The sequence below is a fragment of the Cavia porcellus genome, unplaced genomic scaffold, assembly GCF_034190915.1.
Source record: "Cavia porcellus strain 051 isolate PalLab524CR breed Dunkin Hartley unplaced genomic scaffold, mCavPor4.1 scaffold_27, whole genome shotgun sequence".
Classification (NCBI taxonomy): Eukaryota; Metazoa; Chordata; class Mammalia; order Rodentia; family Caviidae; genus Cavia; species Cavia porcellus.
Window position 1 is genome coordinate 24,716,505 of NW_026947510.1, and position 5,996 is coordinate 24,722,500.

General features: G+C 35.9%; 1 long non-coding RNA gene across 1 annotated transcript in view; it reads right to left on the bottom strand.

The window, feature by feature from the left end:
- Nucleotides 1-1,235: 1,235 nt before the first annotated feature.
- The window catches only part of LOC111758388 (uncharacterized), an 80,942-nt gene continuing 76,181 nt past the window's right edge, over nucleotides 1,236-5,996 (bottom strand). Inside the window, exons 3-4 of the long non-coding RNA XR_002792569.2 lie at nucleotides 4,717-4,838; nucleotides 1,236-3,346 (exon numbers count right to left, since the gene is read on the bottom strand). This is a non-coding gene — a long non-coding RNA (uncharacterized LOC111758388). The remainder of the gene's footprint in view (nucleotides 3,347-4,716; nucleotides 4,839-5,996) is intronic.

A 5,996-nucleotide genomic window follows, 5' to 3' on the forward strand; every position in this document is an offset into this window, starting at 1 on the left:
TGAGATGTGTGTGAGTGGGGGAAACATACTATCATCAAAAGCTCTGAGAGACATAGGTTAACATAGCATGATTTGAGCTGGGTGACAAGAATTTCTCACCTTCCAGTAAAAATCAAAAGCCAAATAAAACAAGCAAGTGTCAAAAGAGACAGAGAGACAGAAACCACTTTCCTTCGCCCTGAACGTCACGCTCCTTTCGCTGTGGCTGCTGGCCTTCTGTGTGCCTGTAGTTCTGCTGCCTGCGATTCAGATTACTCTTTGGTGTTTTCTCCTGAATATACCTGTTCTCTAAGAGTTCCTTGGCTCGCACATGTGAGTCTGTTCACTGACACTCTACCTGGTTTGACCTGCGTTTAACCCACAGTCGTGCACTGACTACTCCACGCTTCTCCAGGCAGGACCTCGTTCAGAGCTCTCCGGAGTACATTTCCCAGCCTCTCCCCCTTCACCATCACTGCCATGAAAGCAGATGGTGCCTTCCAGTCCAGTGGGGAACTACAACAAACAATTTTAGAGAGCAAATTGGGGAGTTGATGTTTCCTTTTAGATAAACAAATGATAGCTGATTAGGCGCAGCCAAGAAAGAAAAGCAGATCTCTAATTTCACCTTAAATTCAAATCACTAACCAGTCCTTGGAACAGAAACAAAACAAAAAACAAAACAAAACAAAACAAAACAACTGCTACATAGGATTCTTAAACTGAAATTTTGACCAAGCTTCTTATGTTTCAGTCAGGACACAAAGCAAAAATAAGAGATTCTGTTGATGGCATTTTTGATAGAGCCAAATGTAAGAATATATTAAATAATTTTTGGTAAAATCTTGGTAGTATTTGCATTTTATGTATACCTCCTTATTTGTGTTTTCCACAGAGACTGAGTCTTACTTTTTACCCAGTGGACAAATACCTTCATATTTAAATTTCTCAACAGAATTCCCTGAAATATCATAACTCTGCACCATTAAACGTCAAAGCATTCACTGGCTTTGAATTAATTAGGAATTATTAATCCCAAGCTAATATCAAATAAGCAAAGCAAATAAATACTGGAAAACATTTCAATAAGAGTGCAAGTCCTTTAGATATAAGCTTTGTATTTAGTGTATTTTCTAACACTTGAGTCTCAATAAATATTTGTGAGTCAATAAACAAATACCACTAAATCATGGTGAATCTAATAGGATGTTAGCTATCGAGTTCAATTAAGCTTGCTAAATGATTTAACCTGGCGATAGAAGTAATGTTCTTTGTGTCCATATGAAAAAGAGTCTGCCAAGAAAATGACAATGTTTCTTTAACATAATTGGTATTGAACACTTCCTGCTGAAAATAAGTAGTCATTAATTTCATTTGGTACTTGAAATCACTGGTTGTACAGAATGAAAAGATCATATTACAGTTTACAAAAAAAGGAAAGTACTTAGATTCTTATGTATTTATAAACGTTATTGCTACATTTAGTCAAGTATAGGAAGTGTGAGTCAGCTAAGAGTGAGATTACATTTAAAAGTAGTCTTCATTACAAAGTTGAAGCTGTCTGATTTTAAATTATTGACCACCTTACTTATTTCCTATAATGTATTCTTTTTTAAAAAATTTTATTTAAGGAGAAAAAGAAAAAAAAGCAGAGAAAGGGTACAAGTTATACAGATTACAGAAAAAAATTAACAGTAGGAAATCACTAGTTAATGGATTACATATTGTCATCTTAGAAATAATTGTTCAAGTTACAAAATTAAAGCTTATAAAGTGAACATTCCAACAGTGAGATTGCAAACAGTTCTATTCAACGATCCAACAAAACTCAGTAATATCATTATCTATCTTATACACTTAAATATACATGTAGTTATATCGTTTAGAGCACTTTCTTTTCCTCTCTTTTGTACAATGACAATTACCCATTTTGGGTTTTGTTGGTCCCACAGTTCTTATTACTTTTTTGGAAGAGAGTAGAACCAAATGTGACATAACAGAACAGAGCCAGTCAAATCAAAAGGATGGACATAATAGATAATGTAAAAGCATAATACAAGGTGATCAACGATGGTTACCATAATGCCTCCCGTTATCTCTAATAGAATTGCCTATATCATCAGTTATAATAAAATTGAACAAAACAGTAAAGAACAAAACCAAAAAAACCAAAACATCGGAGACATTATAGGTCTTCAAAAGTAGATAATAGTCAACCAGAATGGGCATCATAATGAATCCCACTATCTTCACAGCTGTTGCCTAAACTTTCGAACCTGGTACCATCAAGCAAAACAGAATAGAGGAACATCAGTCAAAACAAGATGGTGAGAGCAATAAAGGGCTTTAAATCAAGATAATGGAAAGTCAAAGTGGGTTACTATAATATATCCTGCTATTTTTAAATTTATTTTTCCCTTAATTAAAAGGATAAAAATAAAAAAGTAAATAATAAAATGGAGATTGAGATAAAAGAGGGCATAACAGCAAAACAGCGCAGATCAAAACATAACCATTTAAGCAAAGTAGTGTTTCACCACAAGACAATCCTGACATAAAAGTAGTTACCATATTGTCTCTTTCCTTGAAATCTTTGAGTATAACTTCATATACTGTAGCATCAAATATATCAAAATAATGTAATATAATGTATTCTTAATAGACAAAATTCTTAACTTTTTATCATTTCCCCAAACTTCTAGTGGTTATTAATTTTTAACTTTAATAAATACAAGAAAGAGCTTGCGATGAAAATCAAATACTAGTTTATGAATTGTGGTTGAAAGAATATTAAACTGTAAATTAAAACTTTGAAAACTTTAGATTTTATCAGTAAGTTGTATTGTCTTCAAAGACTAATTTCATTTTTTCAGAATTCTTTTTTTTTTCCAAAGGAAATTTTGGAATGAATTAATTGCATGATTACATCCATGATTTGGAGCTGGTCAACACTGCAGTCCATTGTAGATACAGTCCAGGCAGGGACTGAGGAGGACGCCGCACAGCCCTTCCTTGGCTGGCTGGGTGAGCGTCTCTGCAGCCACGTTCTAGGCAGCTGGCCATCTACTTGCTTTTCTTCTTGGACCGGTGTGAGGGCTGTGTTTGTCTGGCTTCTTTGCAGTTTCAAGTGCTCATATGACACATATTAAACCAACAATGTGTGATGTTAAGTGACACAGATCGTTTTCAGGAACGAAACTCATACGAAGCCTTCAACCTCCTCCCCTTTGCCACTTGGATGCACAAAATTGTGATAGTCTCAGGAGCGCTGAGGCTAACAGAGCCGTAAACACAGGGACTTGGTGGTCTGATTCCTTCACGAAGGACAGCTGTCTACTGACCTGGAACACGCATCTCCACATGTTTCCTGAATAAGAAACAGAACTTTTTGACTTTGGACCAGAAAATAGAACTCCGTTGCTTTGTTTCTTATAGCTGTGCTCTTGTTACAGCAGCTGGCATTACCTTTGCCGTTTCATTTGTTTCCCAAAGAAATGCATGTTTCAGGATTGACATATTTGAAAATGACATTAAGTGTGGGGGGAGAGCTTGATGCTATGTGTTCGCCTCACCCTGGGCAGGCCCTGGATTTTATCTCAAGTGTTACAGAAAAAAATCTATATGTATATCTCTATCTATTTTTATTTATATGTGTAAAGCTACTTCAAATCAGCCAGCAAATAGGAAGCATAATGTCAGTATAAGAGACTAAGAAAATGTTAATTTGGTCAGCAGTTTCAGTCTCCTTGGAGTTAATCCTTGAACCTGACAGTGGTCATTTTACTTTCTGCTTCAATTTTTTTATTTCCCCATTTTAATCTTGTGAAGTGTTGCGGAGCTGTCATACAGACACAATATAAATCATCTCTGAACATACATTTGTGTGTCAATTTGTTCTCCTAAATTTAAACTCACATACTCCCTGAGTTCATTACTCAGGAAACTGTCTCCTGGCTTGTGTCTTAGAGACAGCCAGAAGGTTTGATTTATATCTCCTATTTCAATGCTTTTACATAGGCAGAGAGAAAGAAAATCAACTCAAAAAATGAGGGGTGCTTTCTTTGCTAGAAGAGTGAAACTGAGAATCATTTAAACAATATCCATGCCAAGGTGTCAGTTTAACTTTCAGAACCTTGATCATGTTTCTTGCTGGCTTGCATAGAATTTCAAATCAACAAGGACCTGAGGTAGATGGATTTTTAATACTGGTGTTTTAACAACTAAGGGTGTTTTCCAATTCTCTATCACAGGGTATTATCACAGATCATAATGAAGAAAAAAGTTTTTTGCAAAAGAGACTTTCCTTTTTTCTACTTGATGGATTCCGATCTACACTACTAACTTTCTCCACATATTTCCAACTAAATCACTTCTTTGTAGTTTAGCCAATGAACTTTATGTAAATGTCTCAGTAGGAAATGAGATTTTCATGAGCCCTCATATGTTTGAAGACTAAATTTCTTTAAGTGTTTTCAGTGAAAATGAGTGCATATAAGAGCATAGAATTCTGAGTGGATGAAAGTGACAAGCTTATGCCTTATCCCTGGATTAAGTACCTGAACTCAGGACTGAAATGCACCATGTGGAAGAGAGAACAGTGCTCTGTTGGTTCCTTGACTCTAGATCTAGTGTTACCTTTGCTGTTCCAATTCTACCATCTCATACAAGCCTCATGCTTCTAACTTCCCAGAATGAGCTTTTGCATCTGAAATAAACTTTATCGAGACAGATATTTACCAAACTATTTGAAACTTTCTTCAGTTGCATTGTAGTATCCAATCCAAGAAGTAGGCTGAATAATTCAATTGGTCAAGTATTTTATTGATTCAGATGCACTCTCAACCACTATGCTCTTTGGTCTAGGAAAACAAAGAGGAGAAGGAAAAAAGAGGAAACAAGCAGTAGACAGAATACTGCCTCGAGGGTCAGAGGACACTTAATTTATTAGATTATAAAAGATTTTAAACTGTCAGAGTTTTGTGTTACAATGGAACAAGTTCCTGTTATTGCACATAGGTTTTTAAAGTTATTTCTTGAACAGCATACATTAATTACCAGTGGAAAGAAACAATGTCTTAGGTAGAACAAAAAGAATAATTATAAGGAACAGGGAAGTCATCTAAAAGTTTGCTTAATTATATAATTTCTTCAGAGTTTGGTGTGTGATATATGGGTATTAGATGCATTATTTTACTGCAGCCAAAAATTTTTCCATAAACATAATGGCTTTAAACATCACAAATTTATTTTACTGTTCTGGAGATAAATTCAAAGTGGGTTCCATTTAACTAAAACCAAAGGTCAACAGTGTTGTATTACTTCTTGAGGCTTGAGGGAGAATCTATTTTGACCAAGAATCTCTCTTTTGGCCAAAATTTCCTATTCCTAGGCTTTGAACTTGTTTCTCCCCCTCTATCAGTATTGAACCCAATTTGAACAAAATTGGTAAAAAAATCTGTGCAATGAAAAATGCCTGTCCTTAGTACCTGACACTCGGGTTATCTCATCACCTTAGTCTCGTCTTGGCAATTGCTTTTTAAATGAGGCAGATACTTTTAGGGCAAGCTCCTGTACATATGGCAGAGAGAACTGCCTAGCCTTTGAAGACTGTCAGCACACCTTCAGAGTTCTTCCTTTTTGTTTCAGCTAAAACTCTTTGAGAAACTTACAAGGAAAGTACCTAACATCTTCCACTGTGAACACGTGAGTTATTACCCTCGACTGAATATTCTCAGAAATGCATGTTTTAAAATGAGCACGCTCAGGAACACACCCATCCCTACACAGGCTTTCCTGTCTGAGTACGAAGAGGTCGCGTGGTGGAACTGTCCTGCTATCTCCGTTTGGCAAGATCATTGCTTTGTGCTTAACTACAGGTTTGCCTTACTTGGTGCAAGTAATAAACCTCTTTCCATTTTTAAAACTCTTCTGGTTGCAATCATTGGCAACCTCTCCAAGAGGAGAACCCATCTAATTCTTTTACATTATCCATAGAGTTTAGCGAGAATCACCTCGTC